The sequence below is a fragment of the Notolepis coatsorum genome, assembly GCF_963971535.1.
Source record: "Notolepis coatsorum genome assembly, chromosome: 12".
NCBI lineage: Eukaryota > Metazoa > Chordata > Actinopteri > Aulopiformes > Paralepididae > Notolepis > Notolepis coatsorum.
The window spans coordinates 120,509,058-120,530,457 of NC_140176.1; the positions used below are offsets into that span (position 1 = coordinate 120,509,058).

The 21,400-nt window shown below is 44.6% G+C and overlaps 1 long non-coding RNA gene across 1 annotated transcript in view; it reads right to left on the reverse strand.

Moving 5' to 3' along the window:
* Nucleotides 1-20,722, reverse strand: part of LOC311237768 — a 55,595-nt gene extending 34,873 nt beyond the window's left edge. The window contains exon 1 of the long non-coding RNA XR_014620312.1: nucleotides 20,503-20,722. This is a non-coding gene — a long non-coding RNA (uncharacterized lncRNA). The remainder of the gene's footprint in view (nucleotides 1-20,502) is intronic.
* Nucleotides 20,723-21,400: the final 678 nt, after the last annotated feature.

A 21,400-nucleotide genomic window follows, 5' to 3' on the forward strand; every position in this document is an offset into this window, starting at 1 on the left:
CTCTGTTAAAGGTGGTAACTACTGGAATAGCCTACCAGTTGTGATTAGAGAGTGCCCCACATACTCCATGTTCAAGACCCATCTTAAGGCAAACCAGAACTGTGATCATTTTTAATCTGATTTAGTTTATGTAACTTGTTTCTATTGTTGTTTTTATCATTGATTGTCACCATGCTTTTACCCTAAGCAGGCTATTTATTTATTTATTGAAAGAGTTTTGCTGTCTCCTGGTGTAAATTAGCTCTTGCTACAACCCTGCATGTTTACATTTTGTACTTGATGTTCATTAACATGTGCTGTCCCTATCAAATAAACTATCAAATCAAACTAACTTTAGCTTTTGCCCCTTTTATGCATACAATGCCTATGTTTTGGCTGTGTTGCTCTTCTAGAAAAATAATCCTTTCAGGGTTGCCTATTGAAATACTGTACACCTCCAGTACAGAAACATTGTTTATGAGTTTGCATGTCAGGTAGACCATTGATTGACAGTCGATTCTGCCAATTACGTCACACCGCTTGCACTCCGGACCCTATTGCCCACCTCTGCTGTTGATAACGCTAGCCAAGTTAGCTGTACACACATACACAGTGGGCCAGTTACTTTGGTGTAGGGGTGTAACAATGCATCGATCCTAAGGGATATGTTCAAAGGAAGCGCCAGTGACGTCAGTGAGCTAGCAGACACAGTGGTGAGCTACATCACAACAATAGCCGATGGTATTGTCCCCAGAAAAACGGTGCAGATTTTCCCAAACCAGAAACCGTGGGTGGATAGCACTATTGGAGCAGCTCTGAACTCTCGTACCACCGCCTACAACCTGGGTAGAGAGTCAGGAAACATGGAGGAGTATAAGGCTTCAGTCTATACTCTACGCAAGGCTGTCAAACTTGCTAAGAGGACATATGCTGACAAACTGGAGACACAAATGGCACAAAACGACACAAGAGGATTATGGCAGGGACTGAAGACAATAACTGACTATAAAGTCAGCGCCCCCTCAATGGGGAGCGACGACGCCTCCCTCGCGGACAAGCTCAACATCTTCGACGCTCGGTTTGGTGCAGACAGTGGCGCTGCCGGCTCTCCGGCTAGTGACGTCACTGGCGCGCCGGCTGTTGTGGAGGGGGGGGGGCAACCGCGGGGGGGCGGGGACGCTCTCTCGTTGTCGGAACACAGTGTGAGAAGAGCATTTATGCAGGTGAACACCAGGAAGGCTGCTGGCCCAGATGGCATAACAGGACGCATACTCAAGTCCTGTGCCAACCAGCTGGCCCCAGTGTTCACCGCCATATTTAATCAATCCCTGGCGGAGTCAGTGGTCCCTGCCTGCTTCAAGATGTCTACCATCATCCCTGTACCGAAGAAACCCTCCCCAACATGTCCAAATGACTACAGACCGGTGGCACTCACCTCTGTGGTCATGAAATGTTTCGAGAGGCTGGTCAAGGACCACATTTGTGCCTCCCTCCCCAGTGATATGGACCCTATGCAATTTGCATACAGGACAAAGAGGTCCACCGACGACGCGGTCTCCCAGGTACTGCACAGCACCCTCTCACACCTTGACCGTCAGAAGGGGGGCTATGTGAGACTGTTGTTCATCGACTACAGCTCAGCGTTCAACACCATACAGGGCTGTACACTGCGATGATATCATCGCGAATTGCCCCTTTAATTGGCCGTTGCGATTGGTAAATATTATCTGGGGGCGGGCTTGCGAGTAGTGCTTTCAAGCCTTGGATTCGCATTTCACTCCTAAATTATCCAAGGCGTGTGATGACGTCACTCACGCGAGCTGAGCAGTGAGCACTCAGCAGGTATGATCAGCGGGAACAATCGACTGAGCACTCACTCTGATAGGGCAAGTGCACCGGTGGAATAAGTCCCCGCGTCGGCAAAATGTCAGGCTGAACTCGCGATGCATCTTGTTGTAGCGTCTTTGCATCATCAAAAACCGATGCATTGATATAATTTCCTCTCATCCACTTGTCAGCAGTGCACTGTGACTGCACACACACACAGCAGATACTATTGCTTCGCTACTACATATAAGGCGAGAGCCGCGTCACAGTTATCAACAAACAGTGGAAGTCGAGGAGACATGAATAGAATTGCTCAACATGCTAACGCTAGTAGCCTCTGGCTAATGCCAGTTAGCCATTCAGCTAACGCTAAACTAGTGTCTAACTAAAGTGACTCTGCAACACCAGTACCATTAGTGAGGAGGGGGGGGTATATTGAAGACGCTTGACAACAGGGGTTCAAAGATAACTTCACATTTATTGGTTATTCATTTCTTAATTATATCGCTTCATGCAATCCATCCAGGCTGGCTGCCTCCGTGTTGTTGACATAATGGAGCTACGATCGGAAAGTATAGACGACGCATCCTAGTGACCTAGTCTAGTGTGTGACATCATCAACTGTCGACGACAGCTCAGACGGGGATGGGCTCTCTCTCTCTCTCTCTCTCTCTCTCTCTCTCTCTCTCTCTCTCTCTCTCTCAATTCAATTCAATTCAAATGGCTTTATTGGCATGACGTACTTCTACATGTTGCCAAAGCAATATTAAACATAAACATGGATTACAAACAGATATAAGTACATACAAAATATCATTGTAAAATATAGTATATACAAAAATGTTCATCATAAAATAGAACATAAAATATTACGGCATATCTCTCTCTCTCTCTCGTGTGTTTTTAGCTAAAGTGGATAGAAAAGACAGTTTATGCAAAAGTCTTCTTAGGCACCCAAGAGTTTTTATATAAATTGTCTTACAGTAGATTCTTTTATTTTTAATAATAATATAAGCTGCATATAAGGAATACAACCAAATCCTCTGTCATACCATAACATTTTATTATTTATTATTATTATTATTATTTTGCATCGTGTTGAATCGCATCGTATCGCCCCGAATCGCATTATGTTGAATCAAATCGTATCGAATCGTATCGTATCTCAACAGGGGGTGAATCATATCGCATGGCCCGGTGCTTCAAATGTATCGTTAATGTATCGTATCGTTGGCACCGTATCGAGATGCACATCGCATCGGCCTCAGTGAGGAGATGCACATCCCTACAGTATAGGGCCCAGCTGCAGCTCCGGAGAATCCTGGCCGTAGCTGGAGGCTACTCAGTACACACAGACAGTGGAGCTGGTTGCATATAGCGAGCATTTAGACTTGTTGCGTGGTGGCGATGTCTCGCAGATAATACAACTACAAGTATGATTATATAATATATATATTTTATTAAAAAAAATTATATAAATTTTTTTTTTTTTTTTTTTTTTTTTAAATCAAAAACAATCGATATAAATAATGGTAAATTGTTATTTAAAAATGTGCCCCTAAAAAATATTTTTTGCCCCTAAATTTCTCATTTAGGGGCAAGTGTGCCCCTAGTGAAAAAGCTTAGCGTACAGCCCTGCCATAGTCCCCACCAGACTGGTGGACAAGCTGATCGAGCTAGGTCTGAGCTCTGCCCTGAGCGCCTGGGTCAGGGTTTCCGTTAGAAATTTTTTTTGCAGGTCTGAGTGTCCGGTAGATTTCAATCTACCGGACAAATGGGATAAATTCCGGTCAGAGTTTATGGAGCTTAAAAACAATTGATAGACCTATATAAAGAATGACATCATCAAGGCATTTATAATATTTTAACTTAAAACTAGGCTACTTTTGCGTATCAGTCATTAATATATTCCAAATAAAATAAGTCCCTCGAGACTTCGTGCTGCTGCTGCCGACTTGAGGTGTCGGTGGGCAGTCTGCCCGACCTTAATAAACAGCAGTCTGTTATAATCACATTTTTATGAGCTAACTAATTCCGTTATATTGGACATTTGTATTAATTATATCAAGCGAAGAACTGAGAAATTTGGCACCGCTGTGTCAGCGCGAGCTGGCTGCTGATATATTTACGTGAAGCATGGAGCACTTGGAGCAGGCAGAGCAGAGCAGTGGTGTCAGCAGCGCCCCCACCCAACAGCTGAATTGCCAATGGCTGAATTGGAGTACTGCACCCTGCCAAGCCATGCTTCACGTAAATATATCAGCAGCCAGCTCGCGCTGACAGCTGGATGTCATTATTAGACCGGCTGCTTGGTGAGATTGTTTCGTTCATAGCATAGGCTATATAATTTTAGCCTATTTTAATACAATTCAAATAATCTAATTGTGTTTAGAGGGAATTATTTTCACCGGACATTATGACCGGAGAGATTAAATATGTCGGACTTCAACAGATTTTGCCAGTCAAATACCGGTAATTACCGGCTAACGGAAACGCTGGCCTGGGTACTGGACTTTCTGAGCGAAAAACCCCAGGCGGTCAGGGTGGGGGGTCAGACCTCCAACACCATCACCCTGAGCATCGGGTCCCCCCAGGGCTGTGTTCTGAGCCCCCTGCTGTACTCACTCTACACACACGACTGTGTGGCCAAGTTCAGCTCCAACTCCATAGTGAAGTTCGCAGACGACACAGTGGTGGTGGGGCTGATCTCGGACACTGTGCACGCTCACACACGAGCAGCCACTTAACACTTTAACATGAGCGGGCAGTGCCGGGCACACACTCATGTCGCACACACGCACACTTATGGCCAAAGGAAAGGACACTTTAAATTAGAATAACAGGAACAGTGTATTGCACTACCAAAGCTAACTAGCATATATAGGGATGCACGATATTGATTTTTTGACACCGATACCGATACCGATATCTTTATGCTCCTCAAGCCGATAACCGATATCAATAACCGATATTTATTGTATTATAATTTTTTTTTAAATGTATATATATATATATAATTTTTTTAATCAATTTTTATTTTTTATTTTTTAGTATTTATAAGCTCCGACGTCATCGGTACTGCTATCGGTACTCGAGAAATTATGGAGTTTTTTTTTTGAGGAATTTAAACGTTGCAAACTAATCTTGTTGGCCGTTTTCTATCTCTCCTCCCTGGGTCTCTCTCTGCCTACGCGAGCCAGCCGGCTGTGCTCTTACACACACTCACTCACTCACACACACACACACACACACAGCTCTGCTCTCGACAGCACCCGTGTGTGTGTGTGTGTGTGTGTGTGTGTGTGTGTGTGTGTGTGTGTGTGTGTGTGTATGTGTGTGTGTGTGTGTGTGAGTGTAAGAGCACGGCTCGCGCAGGCAGAGAGAGACCCAGGGAGGAGAGATAGAAAACGGCCAACAAGATTAGTTTGCGACGTTTAAATTCCTCAAAAAAAGTCTGGGTCTATTTTTACTAAAGTCGATGCTGACAACGCTCGTTGCCACAAGTGCAACAAGACATTTGCCAGTAATGTATAAGCTCTGGTACTTGTCAATGTGGCTGGCGGGGAGCAGCTAACGTTATAGCTCCGAGTAGAATAATGGCCGACAATCCGGAGGTAAATAAACGAACGAGAGCTTCTGATTGGTGGTAAGAAGAAGAGGTGGGTGCAAGCGGAGGGACGTAATTGGCAGATCGACTGTCTGTCTCCGAATGTAACGTGACTACGTCACAGCCAAGAAGGGGAGCGCTGGATTTGTGAAAAACTCCCTGTTCCTAAACCACACGCGATCAGTTTTACCACAGTACTGGCAAAACGGGAGGAGGCTATAATAAAAACAAGCGCCCTTCATCCAAATCCACCCACACCGGATTTCTTTTAACCAAAAAATGTATTATGTTATCGGAGCTATCAATAACGTTATCGAGTTTATCGGGATGACGTCATAATTGCTGATATCGGCCCGAAAATTATCGGCCCGATAATTATCGTGCATCCCTAGTCCCATATGCTCTGTAAATAACTATGTACAGATACCGAGATGTCACTCCATGTTACCTGTTACCTGTTTACTGCACAATGTTGTTTTCTTCTTTTGATTCTATTATATGTACCACTGTATTGCACATCGTTGCGGGCAAGACCACCCGCATTTCATTGTATACCTGTATGCCGTGACAATTAAAACTCTTGACTTGACTTGACTTAAGGGGAAAATTCAACTCTGTTAGAATCGATTATCGCAATTTGAATGTGTACACAGTGTTATGTTGTTATCCTGTCTGCTACAGTCAACACAACGACATACGCTACTGCATCAACGTTATGATTAACAAAGCAAGGCATTCGTTTTGTTGCATTAACGTTATATTACTATTGCTATCGCTAAATCTAGGTGTTCTAAAATCTATTGCTATTGGTAAGACTATAATAAATAGTCGAGCGGACTGTACTCTGACTGGACTCCACGGAGTTCTGCTGCTCAGAAAACGCTCGCATATCGCAATGGCAGACAAGCAGAAAGTAAACAAGCAAAATGAGAGCTTCCGATTGGTCATTTGCTTTATTTCCCATGAAACCAGTCACATCACTGTGATTGGACCGTTGGCTTGAGTGCAATGTGGGACTTGTAGTTTTTTAATGATTCTCAGCGGAGAAAAAAAAAGAACGACTGAGGCTGTAATCTGCACTCGCACACCGTGCGAGTAATTGATTTTTCAGGTTCGCACTAGGGATGCACCGATATGAAAATGTGCCACCGATACCGATTGTTCAACTAACACAATCGGTCGATACCGATTCCGATATTTGTGGCAACAAATCTTTTTTTTTTTTTTTTTTTGTAATTTTTTTTTTTTTTTTTTATGAAACTACTGTATATTTGTGTTACAAATTGTGCTCACCGATATGAACATGGGCCTCTTTACTTACTTAAAAAAAGGAAACATCAAGAAATAGCACTATCTCTCTCCCAGTATGTTCTGCAGGGCTGCATCTAGGGATGGGAATCGAAAACCGGTTCCGGTTGGGAACCGGTTCCTAATTGGCCGATGCCTGGAACCGTGTGGCTCCCGTGACTTTCGATTCCCTTATCGCTGCCAGGTTTTTCCTAGTTGCGTAATAATGTTAGCGTTAGCATGTAGCCATGGCAGACTCTATTTGATTCATTAAGGGCTCGAAATTGCCTGGGTTTTGGTAATATGCTCCCGAAATGCTCCCGCTGTTTGGCTACTTCTATGTGCAGTGAAAACTACTTGAATGCTTTATAACCTAGTCATTGATTTAGTTTAGGGTGAGCTAAAATTAGCCGCGGAGCTATCGCTAGCTAACGTGAGCTAACGCTATTTAATCAAGCTCACAAAGAGAGATAAACAGCTGACAGCGGATAGTACAGGTACAAATATAATAAAACAGCGGGTGGGGACTGTTGTGTAAACCTTGTACTCTTTAGTTCACATATAATAAGAGCCGGATTGTTTATTTACTAAGTCTCTACTCTGAGTCCGTCAGACAGGAAGTACCATGGTGCAACATACAAATGTGTCCGTGTAGCAACACAAGCCAATACTTTACAGGACAGGGGCCCGGGGAGGGAGCTCTGTGTGTCTGTGTGTGTGTGTGTGTGTGTGTGAGACAGAAGTCAGAGGAATAACGACTGTTATTCAATAGATTAAATTAGTTTAAGAATAAAAAAATAAATACATTTTAAGAGAATCTCAAATACATTATTTTATTTAAGTGTAGGCTATAGTTAATGTTTTATTTTTTTTACAGTTTTTGTATTTTTCTGACATGGTAAATGGCTGCTTTTTTATATAGCGCTTTTATCCAAAGCGCTTTACAATTTGTTCCTTACATTTTACCCAATCACTCACACATTCACACAACGACGGCGCAGGCAACCATGCAAGGTGCCAACCTGCTCATCGGGAGCAGTTAGGGGTTAAGTGTCTTGCTCAAGGACACATCGACACGCTGCCCGGGAGGAGCGGGAATCGAACCGGGAACTTCCGGATTGCCAGACGACTGCTCTACCTCCCGAGCCACTGTCGCCCCTGACATGGGGGCTCAACAATAAATGACAATCAGAAATGTCAAGTTGCATGTTGTTATTCTAACCAGCTTAGTTCTGTTGCATTTCCAATTTATTTATTCAAATTATAAATTGATCAGGTATCGATAAGAGAATCGATAAAGAATCGAATCGATAAGCAGAATCAATAATGGAATCGTATTGATAAAATCCTATCAATTCCCATCCCTAGCTGCATCTAGATACTAGTTCTCCCAGCATGGTCTACCCTGCTGGGCTGCAGCGAGATACTATTGTCTCAACCAATGAAATTTTGATTGACAGTTGATTCTGCCAATTACGTCACACACCGCTTGCACCCGCCTCTGCTGTTACCACCAATCAGCAAGCCGTATACATTTTTTACTTCGGCTTTTGTCCGCCATTGATTTTGAGTTGACGAGAGCTTTTAGCTCCGCAGGATGACTTAAATGAGGCATAATGATTTTACTGCAACTAATGTTATAATAAAACAAAGCCTTTCTATACATGTGTCTGATTGAAAACGTTATTAACAGATTGCAGAATGGGTAAAACTCAGGGCTCTGTGAGCAACGGAAGGAACTGAGCTAGTATGAACGCTTGCTACGTTCGGGTAAATAATATGCTGATATTATTGAACGTGTAACACTAACTATATAACGTTAATGCCACAAAATGAATGCCTTGTTAATCATAAGTAGTAACTTTGATGCAGTAGCTTGTGTGTGTGTGTGTGTGTGTGGGGGGGGGGACTGGAGACGGCGTTGTGCAGGTCGCAAGTAGGGTTGGGCACCGAAAACCGGTTCTAATAGGAACCGGTTCCTAACTTCCGGTTCTGGAACATATTTGAATTTCGATTCTAAATTTCGATTTATTTATTTTTTACTTTTTTTACTTTTTTTTTTTTTTTTACTTTGTTAATTAATACCATAGTTACAGTACAGCAACCAAATTAAACTATCAAGTCAACTGAAAATGTGAATAGTATGATTTTCTTTTTGAAATAAAAAAAAAATTAAAAATCTCCTTCGAAATAAGCTGTGACCTGTTTTGACCTGCACCTCAAAGAATCGGAATCGAGAATCGTTTAGAACAGGAATCGATGGAGAATCGGAATCGGAACCGGAATCGTTCAAATCCAAACGATGCCCAACCCTAGTCGCAAGTGAACTTTTTTTTGTCTTGACGCTACACAAATTGATGGATATTTATCGGCTACTGCCATCGGCACATTCGAGCTTATCGGCCGATACAGATACCCGACCGATACATCGGTGCACCCCTAGTTCGCACGCACATATTTTTAGGGGCATATGCAAGCAATATGGTCGCACTGTAGAGCCCTGCAGATAGTGCTCTTTTCCAAGGTTAACAGGAAGATTTTCATAAGAACTGAAATAAACATGGGTGTATATAGACGGATGCACTGCTATAGTTCTGATCTATGAATATAAGCCTATGATATTGTATTTAATTTGATGCAAAACTTCTGATTGGTTATTGATGCAGGCAGCTGTTGTTTTTGACCAATCAGATGTTTTTGTCTTCCAAGTGGTGTTTCCAGGGTCACATTGAACAAATTAAGACTACATCCTCATCAGAAACTACATTACATTAAATGAAAATACAACTAAATGCAATATCGTGGACATCTACAGAAGATTGAAAAATAATTGTTTGGTAAACTGTAGGGTTATGGTACACGTATCCGTACAAAACCGTTTCAGTTCAGTACGGCTGTGTACCGAATTAATACAATGGTACGTTAACTAGGGCTGGGCGATAAAACGATAATGATAATTATCGCGATATATTTTAATAATCGATATCGATTGATAATAAAAAATAAAGAAATCTAAAAAATATATATATATGCAACAGGGCAGTTTTAAAACCAGAGACAGTGGACAGACTTGTCTTTCTTGCCTGCAACTTAAAGTAATGGCTTTGCTTGTCCAAATGACAATACTGACCAAATTGAGATTTATTTTTCTCTTGTCCATTTATTTTGTTTGCTTTTTAATTTAAAATACAGTTTGAAACCGTCTGTACACAGTAGGCGAGTCACGATGCACATGTGCGGTGGTTTGTCCACCAAAAAAGTGCCAAAAGATAGAAAAGAAACTAGCAGAGCCAGACCTATTCAACTCCCCTGGAGCCACAATCAGCTGCAGCCTGAGAACTGGAGTGTGAGGGGCTGTAACACTAAAGATGGCGGCAACGACAAAGAATCAGGCCTGTACGCTGCGATGATATGATCGCGAATTGCCCCTTTAATTGGCCGTTGCGATTGGTAAATATTATCTGGGGGCGGGCTTGCGAGTAGTGCTTTCAAGCCTTGCATTCGCATTTCACTCCTAAATTATCCAAGGCGTGTGATGACGCCACTCACGCGAGCTCGTGGTGCTATGAAAGAATCTGTCGGCAATGAATGAACTTACTGCGATCACCGATAGCCTGAGTGAAAAAAAAGATTTGCGCGGAGTGAATCTGGGTCACGCTATATACTTGGAACTTGTAGTCTATCGTGCGATTAAAGACCATGTCCCTATCTGCGTAGTCTATACATCCAACACCAAATCCCATAATTCCTAGCGAAACGAAACTGAATGTAGCCGCTTCCTTTAAATAATAATATGGCTCTTGCTCCGCAAGAACAACGGAGTGGATAATGGATATCAGTCAATTTTATGACAACCACGTCCGATGTGGAGAGATGATAAGATGATGATGATTGACGTGATGATGTGATGATTGATTGACGGGGACACGGAAACTTCTAACGTTCAGGATCAGCCATGCATTACGTGAGTACCCCACTATTAGGACGTGAAATACTGTCTACTTAAATTGACACCGCGGATCAATAAAGTATCAACCTATCTATCTAATAATGAGACGATATGCAAATAATATAATACTAATAATTGTCGGTTCCCCATATATGAAATGAAATGACTGCTGGTAAAATCACTGTTTATTTCTCGTTTTGCATAGTATTACATTCCACTTCTATAAACAATCAAAGTCCTACCGTAAGAGCCTCATACGGGTCAATTAAACCTTTTTTATTAGTCTTTCCTTCGAGCTAAGTTGGACTGAACATTTCACTGTCAAAAGCGCAAATGTAAATAAGGTTGCGTTGCAACAGTTTTCAAAATAAAGGTCATATATACAAATACCTCTCAATTCTTATAAAAAAAAAGTCCCGGATATACATAAACATTAATTGGCATAGATCTCTATAAACGGCCCAACACATTGATCACTTTAGGCACACACTGAAACCAGTAACATCACAAATATGAAGCAGGTAATTACCCATACAAATAATAAACCTTTCATGAGGTTATTTACAATAATAATAATTCATTTGATTTCTAAAGCACTTTTCATTGTGAAACAAATGTATGCAGAGTTTCTTCTCCTCCTGATTAATGGTGTGTGTGTGTTGTGATGATCTCATTCAAGGAGCACTACACAAGCGCGCGCACACACACACACAGTTTGTTGTTTTTGTTCTATTAGTGATTTACACACTCTCAGTTGGTTCATTATAAAAGATACAAACCTGAAAACAAACGCACTTAAATGTTAAATAAAAGGACCACAGTAATGAGGCAGGAGGAACATATTTTTTTTAATAATGGTAAAATTGTTATTAAAAAATGTGCCCCTAAAAAATATTTTTTGCCCCTAAATTTCTCATTTAGGGGCAAGTGTGCCCCTAGTGAAAAAGCTTAGCGTACAGCCCTGAGAATTGCTGCAAAATAAACATACCGTAATTCCTCTAATAGTAACCGGGTCTCAAATACAAGCCGGGTTACTAATATACTGAGCTGCATACTGAGCTAGTTACTTGATTTCACTTTGAAAACGTTGAAATGACCAGTGACCACCTGTAATTGCACTGTTTACTATTTCATACAGTACTTGGTTTCAATAAATGAACCCAGTACATTTTACTGGGTTCAAACTGACACAAAATGTTGATTTATTCATTATGATCCGTTTGAAAATTTGAAATATAGGCCTCCCTCTTATACAGGCCTCCTCCTAATACAAGCCTGGTACCCGCTACAGTTGAAACAAATACAAGCCGGGGTTACTATTAGAGGAATTACGGTACATCTGTTTAAAAAAAGAATAAAAAAATACTTAAATAATTAGCGATATCGAGTGATATGATATCGTTATCGATATAGTTATTGTGATATCATTTTTGGCCATATCGCCCAGCCCTAACGTTAACCACTAAGGAACGCAAGTGCAGACATTTTCTTTTACGCATGGAATTTAATTCGAAACTCCAAGTTCACCCCTTCCCAAAATATAATTTGTGCAAAGGGCCGGTTGTTCATTGAAATTAACAAGTCGATTATTAATTTCAATATAGAATAATCGTTGACAGCCCTACAAGTACAATTAGTTAGTGCACACTACATCACCCCTGAGTGGAACATGGAAAGGCAAACTTTCCCCCACTGTACCGAAAACCCGTACCGAACCGTGACTTCAAAACCGAGGTACGTACCGAACCGTGGTTTTTGTGTACCGTTACACCCCTAGTAAACTGTAAGTAATACAACTTTACCATGGACTCCTAAGCCAAGCTAAGCTAGGATAATGTACATCAGATAAACAGACTCTTGTAGTGGGTGCTATGGACATAATTCACCATTAGATTGTTTTGATGTATTGATGGGGCACTGTCACTTTAATGAGGTTGGTTGGGGGTTGGGCTTAGAGAAGACGCGCTGGTGGAATGTCATTCATAAAATGTTTTTGGTGACGAGGAGCTGTCAGAGTTTAGCACGGCATAGATCTGACAGCTGTCACTTGTGCTAAGAAGATAATAAATGACACACTACTTACTTGGTGTGGTTGCAAGATAGAAATTGTGCGTCTCTCCTTTCCGACGATTTCTACAGTGGTGACCCTGTTATACGTTTTGAAGACGCTTCCGCGGCAACATGTCTACGAACGCAGTTTCACTGAAATTACCTGAGTTCTGGGAGTCGTCAGCCTCGGCATGGTTTGCGCAAACGGAGGCACAGTTCGAGCTGCGTGAGATTACCTCGGATACAACAAGATATTATTATGTGGCATCAGCCCTGGGAAGTTCGACAGCCAGCAGAGTGGTGAGCCTCCTAAAGAACCCTCCGGCTCGAGATAAATATCTCACGATCAAGTCTCATCTGTTAAAGACATTTGAACTTTCCGATACCGAGCGGGCCAGCCGATTGTTTTCTTTGCAAGGGCTCGGTGATAGCAAGCCATCGGAGCTCATGGATAGGATGCTGGATTTATTGGGAGAGCACAAGCCTGATTTCCTTTTCATGCAACTTTTCCTGCGTCAGCTGCCTTCTCCGGTTCGGGCCGCTCTGGCCAACACCACTATAGACGATTGCCGCGCGCTGGCCGAGGAGGCTGATAAGTTTTTTTTGGCTGGTCAACAGCACTGTGCAGCGGCAGTTTTCCCAACCCAAGCCTTTGTTTCACCGCCGGGAGACTGGAACTTCACCGCCGCAGCGACAGCCCCTCGCCAGCAGCGTGACGCGAACGCGGGGCTGTGTTATTATCATGCACGGTTTGGACCTAAAGCCAAGCAGTGCCGCCCGCCGTGCAGCTTCAGTGGGCCGGGAAATGCCCGGGCCGGCGCTCGTTAGTGGCCATGAGCGTCGGTCAGGCTGGCAGGCTGCTGTTTGTCCAGGACACCATCTCCGGGCGGCGTTTCATGTGCGACACGGGCGCGCAGAGGAGCGTCTTGCCGGCTTCTAGAGTGGACATCCTATCCGGCGGACACGGACCCCCCATCTACAGCCAAGCATGGAGTGGAACATCATATCGCCACGACCGGCCCTCCAGTCTATGCCCGGGCTCGGCGCCTCGACCCGGTCAAGCTCAGCATTGCCAAGGCAGAGTTCGAGAACATGGAACGCCGCGGCATTGTCCGTCGCTCCGACAGCCCATGGGCCTCCCCCCTCCACATTGTCCCCAAGCCGGGAGGCGGGTGGCGCCCGTGTGGGGATTACCGCCGGCTCAACGATGCTACGACGCCGGACCGGTACCCAGTCCCGCACATTCAGGACTTTTCTGCCCGCCTTTCAGGGAAATTAATGTTTTCCAAGGTGGACCTTGTGCGTGGGTATCATCAGGTGCCCGTCCAACCGCTGGATGTCCCCAAAACAGCAGTCATAACTCCATTTGGACTATTTGAGTTTCTGCGCATGCCATTCGGCCTCAAAAACGCTGCACAGACGTTCCAGCGCCTTATGGACTCTGTGCTACGAGACTTGGATTTTATTTTTGTATACTTGGATGATATCCTCATAGCCAGCGCCTCTAAGGCTGAGCACATGTCCCACCTCAGAATGCTTTTTGAGCGGCTAAATGAGCATGGACTGATAATCAACCCGGCCAAATGCCAGTTTGGGCGGTCGACCATTGACTTCCTGGGGCACAGAGTCACTAAAGAGGGAGCGGTCCCTCTTCCCATGAAGGTGGAAGCGGTGATGAATTTTCCCCGGCCGCCCACGGTTAGGTCACTGCAGGAGTTTCTCGGAATGATCAACTTTTATCACCGCTTTATTCCCCAGGCGGCTCGGATTATGCGGCCGTTGTATGAGGCCCTTAGGGGTAAAGCGCCAAAACATGCGGTCGACTGGTCTGCAGAGAGAGACAAAGCTTTTCTGGATGCCAAGGCTGCCCTAGCCAACGCCACCATGCTGGCACATCCTTCCTTTAAGGCCCCAATCTCCATCACCACCGACGCCTCAGATTTTGCCGTGGGCGCAGTGTTTGAACAGTGGGTAGGCGGGGCTTGCCAGCCGCTCGCTTTTTTCAGCCGCCAGTTAAGCCCCAGCGAGCGGAGGTATAGCACCTTCGATCGGGAGCTCCTCTGCCTCTACCTTGCCATCCGCCATTTTCGTTTCCTGCTGGAGGCCCGCCAGTTCACGGCCTTCGTGGATCACAAGCCGCTGACGTTCGCCATGGCCAAGGTGTCTGAGCCATGGTCCGCCCGTCAACAGCGACAGCTCTCATATGTCTCAGAGTTCACTACTGACATTCAACATGTGGCAGGTAAAGCAAACCTTGTCGCAGACTGCCTCTCCCGGGCTGTAGTGGGTGCCATGCACTTGGGGCTGGATTACACCGGTATGGCGGCGGACCAGGCTACCGACCCTGAAGTGCAGGATTTCAGGTCAGCCACCTCAAGCCTGCGGTTAGAGGATGTGGTTTTTGACAGTGCTGGCACCACACTCCTGTGTGATGTCTCTATGGGACAGGCCCGCCCCATCGTTCCCACAGGATGGAGGCGGCGTGTTTATGACGCTGTTCACGGCCTCTCCCACCCGGGAAAGAAACCTACGCAGAGGCTAGTGTCCGCCAAGTTTGTCTGGCCTGGGCTTAGAAAAGATGTAAGAGACTGGGCTGACTCCTGTTTGGAGTGCCAGCGCGCTAAAGTGTACCGTCACACCAAGGCCCCCCTGCAGCACTTCCCTGTACCTGAAAGGAGGTTCGACCACGTGAACGTTGACCTAGTGGGCCCCCTGCCCCCCTCACACGGCTTCAGTTACCTCTTTACTATGGTAGACAGGACTACCCGTTGGCCAGAGGCAGTTCCACTGTCAGGCACGACGTCCGCCGAGGTGGCCAGAGCCTTTATTGGAACCTGGGTCGCCCGGTTTGGCACTCCAGCCGACCTCTCTTCAGACCGGGGCCCACAGTTCACGTCCGAGCTCTGGAACACGGTCGCCAAGAGCCTGGGCGTGAAGCTACACCGGACTACGTCATACCACCCGCAGGCCAATGGGTTATGCAAGCGCTTTCACCGCTCAATGAAAGCAGCACTTCGGGCCAGCCTTACTGACAGCGGCTGGGTCGACCGGCTCCCGTGGGTCATGCTTGGTCTCAGGACGGCCCCCAAGGAAGACCTTCAGACCTCCTCGGCTGAGCTGGTTTACGGTCAGCCTCTGCGGGTGCCAGGGGATTTCATCCCTAACATTACTGCCCCCTGGTGTGCAGCCCAGCAGCGGACAGCACTTCTGGAGAAGGCTAAGGTATTCACGCCAGTCCCCACCTCACAGCACGGCCTTCCCCGGTCGCACGTCCCTACAAGTCTGCAGTCAGCGGAATATGTTTTCATCCGTCACGATGCCCACCGGGACCCCTTGAAACCTCCATACGACGGTCCGTTCCGTGTCCAGGAGGCTGGAGACAAGTACTTTGTTGTGGACATGGGCGGGAAGCTGGAACACATTTCCATAGACCGCCTTAAACCGGCTCATGTGGACTTGGGCAAACCTGTTGGACTGGCCCAGCCCCCACGGCGGGGACGACCCCCTACCTTGCCCCGTCTTCCGAGTAAGGCCCACGAGACCCCCTCGCCACCTATCCTGTGCCCGAGTGGCCGTAGGGCCCTTAAGGTTTTCCCTACAGCGGTGCCGGCCGCTACAGGGGTCAGGCGGAGCCGTTATGGCAGGGTTCTCCGCCCTCCTGTTCATTGACTTCTTTTGTTATGATGAATTCTGGGGGGACGTATGTAGTGGGTGCTATGGACATAATTCACCATTAGATTGTTTTGATGTATTGATGGGGCACTGTCACTTTAATGAGGTTGGTTGGGGGTTGGGCTTAGAGAAGACGCGCTGGTGGAATGTCATTCATAAAATGTTTTTGGTGACGAGGAGCTGTCAGAGTTTAGCACGGCATAGATCTGACAGCTGTCACTTGTGCTAAGAAGATAATAAATGACACACTACTTACTTGGTGTGGTTGCAAGATAGAAATTGTGCGTCTCTCCTTTCCGACGATTTCTACACTCTCACAGAATCTTTTTTAGGGGAACTTTTTTTTTTAAATAGCAATTTTACCATTATAGTGCAAAAGAATATGTTCCTCCTGCCTCATTACTGTGGGCCTTTTATTTAACATTTAAGTGCTTTTGTTTTCAGGTTTGTATCTTTTATAATTAACCAACTGAAGTATTACCACAGCTGCAAACATTTCTTCTTTCATTGATAACAGTGTATTAACAGTTTTCATTAGGGATGGGTTAGGATCGTTAGGATTTTATCGATACTACTACTCTTATCGATTCGATACTGCTTAACGGTTCTGTACTTTATCGATACTCTTATTGGTTCTTTGATTATTTTGCAAGGTTTATTTATTTTTTATTAAGAACATAATCGACATTGCTTTATTATTCTTTTATATAACTATTACTGCACATGGCTACTTTTTGATCAATTAATACAAGCAGTCAGATCAATTAACTATTTTGGGACTTTCTATTTTATTTAGAAAGTTCTTAAATCAGAATGTCCCACCCAATACCCAGCTGTTAAAAACGGTTCAATACTCCATTTTATTAGTAGAGATACTTTTAGAACAATAGCCTGATGATATATTTTCCATGAGTTGAGTGGATGCATGACCGGAGCTGTGTGTGTGTGTGTGTGTGTGAGAGTGCACGCTTTGCATAGTGGGCGTGTCAACAGTGTCAGCTGAACTCGCACCAAACAAGGCATAGGGAAATAGTCAGACATCCCAGAATTATTTCATAATACAAAGTTTCTGAATGGATATTTGGATTAAACCAAGTTGTATGCAGTGATGACCGGTCTTTCCCCGAGGAACACAAGTTACTTAACGTTACACGAGTCGCGCTATGCATGCTTAGCTTGCTAACGATAGCAGTGTAACTTAATGTTACACACGTCGTGCTATGCATGCTTAGCTTGCTAACGTTAAGATAGGAGATAGCAGTGTAACTTAATGTTACACAGGTTGCGCTATGCATGCTTTTTTCGAACGTTTCGTTCTGTCCGCTATGATGAGCTCTGCTCTGCATCAGCACGGACAGCACCTCTCAAGTACCCGTATGTGCATGTGTGAGTGTCAGTCGTGCGAGTGTGTAAGTAACAGCCCCGCTCCTCGGGCAGACGGAGAGAGACCAAGGGAGGAGAGATATAGAAAACGGCCAACAAGATTAGTTTGCAACGTTTAAATTCCTCGAAAAAAAGGAGTGAAATACGAATGAAAGGGTTGAAATTAGGGCTGGGCGATAAAACGATAACGATAACTATCGCGATAAATTATTTCCTCGAAATAAACATGAAACGTGGTCGCAAAGTTTCGATATATCGATTTTCCAAGCTTGGATATCAGCGCACACGCACTAACAACCAATCAGTGAAGGAGACGGCAAGAGCGAAAGAGACCCGCGGTGCACCTCTGGGTAGTAAACAAGGCTGGCTAGGATCATTAGCTTGCACGCCGCTATTTTATAGTTTACGTGCGGAGTGGGTGTGTGGCGTGAATTCTGAGGGTAACGGTTAGAGTAGTGTGGGGTATGCTGCGCCGCGGTGGACGTCGTTGCAATCTATTGGGGCGGAACAGAGTATTTTAGCCGGGTGATAGTTAGTACATTGGAAACAAGGCTGGCTAGGATCATTAGCTTTTTGATGGTAACGGTTAGAGTAGTGTGGGGTATGCGGTGGACGTCGTTGCAATGTATTGGGGCGGAACGGAGTATTTTAGGGTGATAGTTAGTACATTGTCGTGGGATACACCGCTTGCTCTGGCTAACCGTTAGTTCCATTCTTATAATGCATATGATGAAGTGGCGGTAGGTTGCCCCCTGGTGGAATATAATAATCTATGCACTGGTGTGCGCGGACTGATGACGACATCAACTCGAGACATTCGCAGCAGCAAAACAAGTGAGTCTATTAATAGCCTGTCCGTCTGCGCCGGGCATAAGAAGTTAATTAAACTTGACAGAAATTATATCGACGATAATTATCGATATCGAGTGATATGAAAATAATTTTATAATTTTATCGCGATAATGTTTTTGGCCATATCGCCCAGCCCTAGTTGAAATCAGTACTAGCAAGGGTGCCCCCAAATATTTTTTCTACTAGGACAGGCTATTTTTAGGGGCAATATGCTACGCCCTCGTAGTATTGTACAGCCCTGACAGATGAGAAACACTGCTAAGATAACGTTAGTTCTGGATTTTTGCTAATGAAGGGCTAATATCCGAGGCTGCCGCGGCTAATAATAATATAAAAGAACAGCCATTGATCGTCACCAGTTATTAAACAGCTGGATAACAGATTTCTACCACTACTGAACAAGCCCGGATCACCGTCAGATCCTCCTCACCTCCACACCGCTCGGTAAGGACTGGAGCGCTTTCAAAACACCAGGCCACAGCAACAGAAAGCAAGCTGGCACTAACGTTACTAGGTCAATGAACAACGTGTGTGTCTGTGTGCCCGTCTGCCAGTTCTTCATGCCAGTGGCCATCAGGCTCCACAACCGGGGGCACAGACTGCTGCACGAAACACTGAAATAGTGTTTGAGTAAAATTACCAGTAGACACTAAACAGTCAACATATAAACGGTAACCATGGTCAAAACATTTACATCATCCGAGTATACCTTTTAACGGTATCACAATTGTTGTATTTTTTATGTATGGTCATCACATTTACAGTTATATTTGTAGTCAAGGAGTAGGAGAACACATTCAGTTGCATTATTATCCATGGGATATTGGTTATAATGGTCATATTGCCTTTTAAATTAAGATGATGTACCAGGCGAGGGTAAAAATATGATGTTTTCCTTCATTGCATTTACTCTGGAATGGTAATAGATGTGGGTTTACAGTAGCTTGTTACCTATCAAAGGAGACCAGAAACATGCATATAGGCCTTATGGTTCAGGAGCTATCATGATTCATTTGGGGCATGTAATTTCAGACAGGAGGCCTGAACAATATGCTTGGTAGTGTTATAAAATATGTGATGGCACACATTTGGAGGCAACTGCTGCATTGCTATCACATATTTTCTAGCAGTAGGGGTGTATACCTTCCCAAAAATCACTATGAAAGTTAGTCCCCATGTATGTATACCTGTATGTCCCTATGTCATAAATGTCATGAGATGTGTATGTGATAAATGTCACTATGAATTGAAAACGGGGGATACTGATGTAAACAAGACAAACGTCTTTCTCTGGTCTGCATCCCCTTAACAATTGTATGTATTGAGCTGTACTGTATTGTGCCCATTCTGCAATCTGTTAATAAAGTTTTCATTCATCATCCCCCAAGATGGTACCTGTGGTCCAAATGTGGGGCCCTGGCTCACGGCGAAGCATTTTAGCAGCATAGCATCTCAAGTAAAGTGACACAGTGGCTGAAACGCTGAACAGTTGAGATGTTCGGTCATTATTAGTAACGAGCTGAATAAACGCACATGTCTCTCTCTATACAGAGAGTCGCACCAGTTTCGGACCTAACGCCACATGTCCTCCCAAACTCATAACGTGGTGGTAACGTAGCATTAGCATAGCCGCTTAGCTTGTTAGCTGGTCCAGCTACCTCTGGTCAAGGCCAAGTCTGCATGGAAAAGTGGCAGAAACGCCCAACAGATCAGATGTGCGGCCAGTAGATGAATAAAAGCAGATATTACTGTAACAAAACGGAGAGGTGGATATTAACCTAACGTACCTTTGTTTACCTGAACGACGAGGCTCCAGGGATGACGCAGGGTGACGTCAGAGACGAGCGTCAAACTCGAAACTACATTTCCCTCAAACCTCAGAGTACAATGCACATACCTTATTAGGACTGATCAGGTCAAAGTGTTCCCACATTTGAGAACGGCGTCTCTTCTTAGCTGCTCCGTGGTGATCATTCAAAACAACTCTCCGAGTCCTACTCTTCTTCTTCTTCTTCTTCTTCTTCTTCTTCTTCTTCTTCTTCTTCTTCTTCTTCTTCTTCTTCTTCTTTTTAAGGTTTTACGGCGGTCAGCCACCAACTGTTTGGGGCATTACCGTCATCTTCTGGTATCCTTTACCTCCTACAATGTCCATTTCCTTCACCATAGACCACTACACTTCCGCGTTACATTGAAATCGGGGAGGAGATTGCGAGTAGGGTCGAGCTGCAGCCTCGGAGCCTCGGTCCAGATTGGAACTTCCGCCCTGCCACAGGATTATTACTCCTTTGACAGGGCAATGCGCTGATTGGCGGAAAGTACGGAAGTATCTCGAAGTACGTCTGACGTATCTCGAATTACGTCTGACGTTTCTCTACGTTAGCGAACGTTAAACGTTGTATTCATAAAATAATATAAATTCAGCAGCATGGGGAGGGCCGGGGGGTGGGGAGGTACATAGTAGAAGACATAGAGGTACAGGTCACATAATTATAGTACAGTGGAGAAGTAAAAATAGAATAAAAAGGCAGTGTAAACAATATACAATATTATTAACTCTAATCATAACACGACTCGCAGGCTCATTATAATACGAGAGCCGTGGGTCTGCATTGTATAGAGCGGATCCCCCGGCCGTATTCAAGCGCTGGAGCGCTTTGCGATGGATCAAACTATTAATATAGTAGTAATAATAGTAGTTGGCTAGTTGCGCGCTTCTGGCCACCTCCCGCAGTGCGCGCATACACACATACTGTCTGTAGCCTATACAGTACGTGCAAAATTTGTTGTCAAGAGCC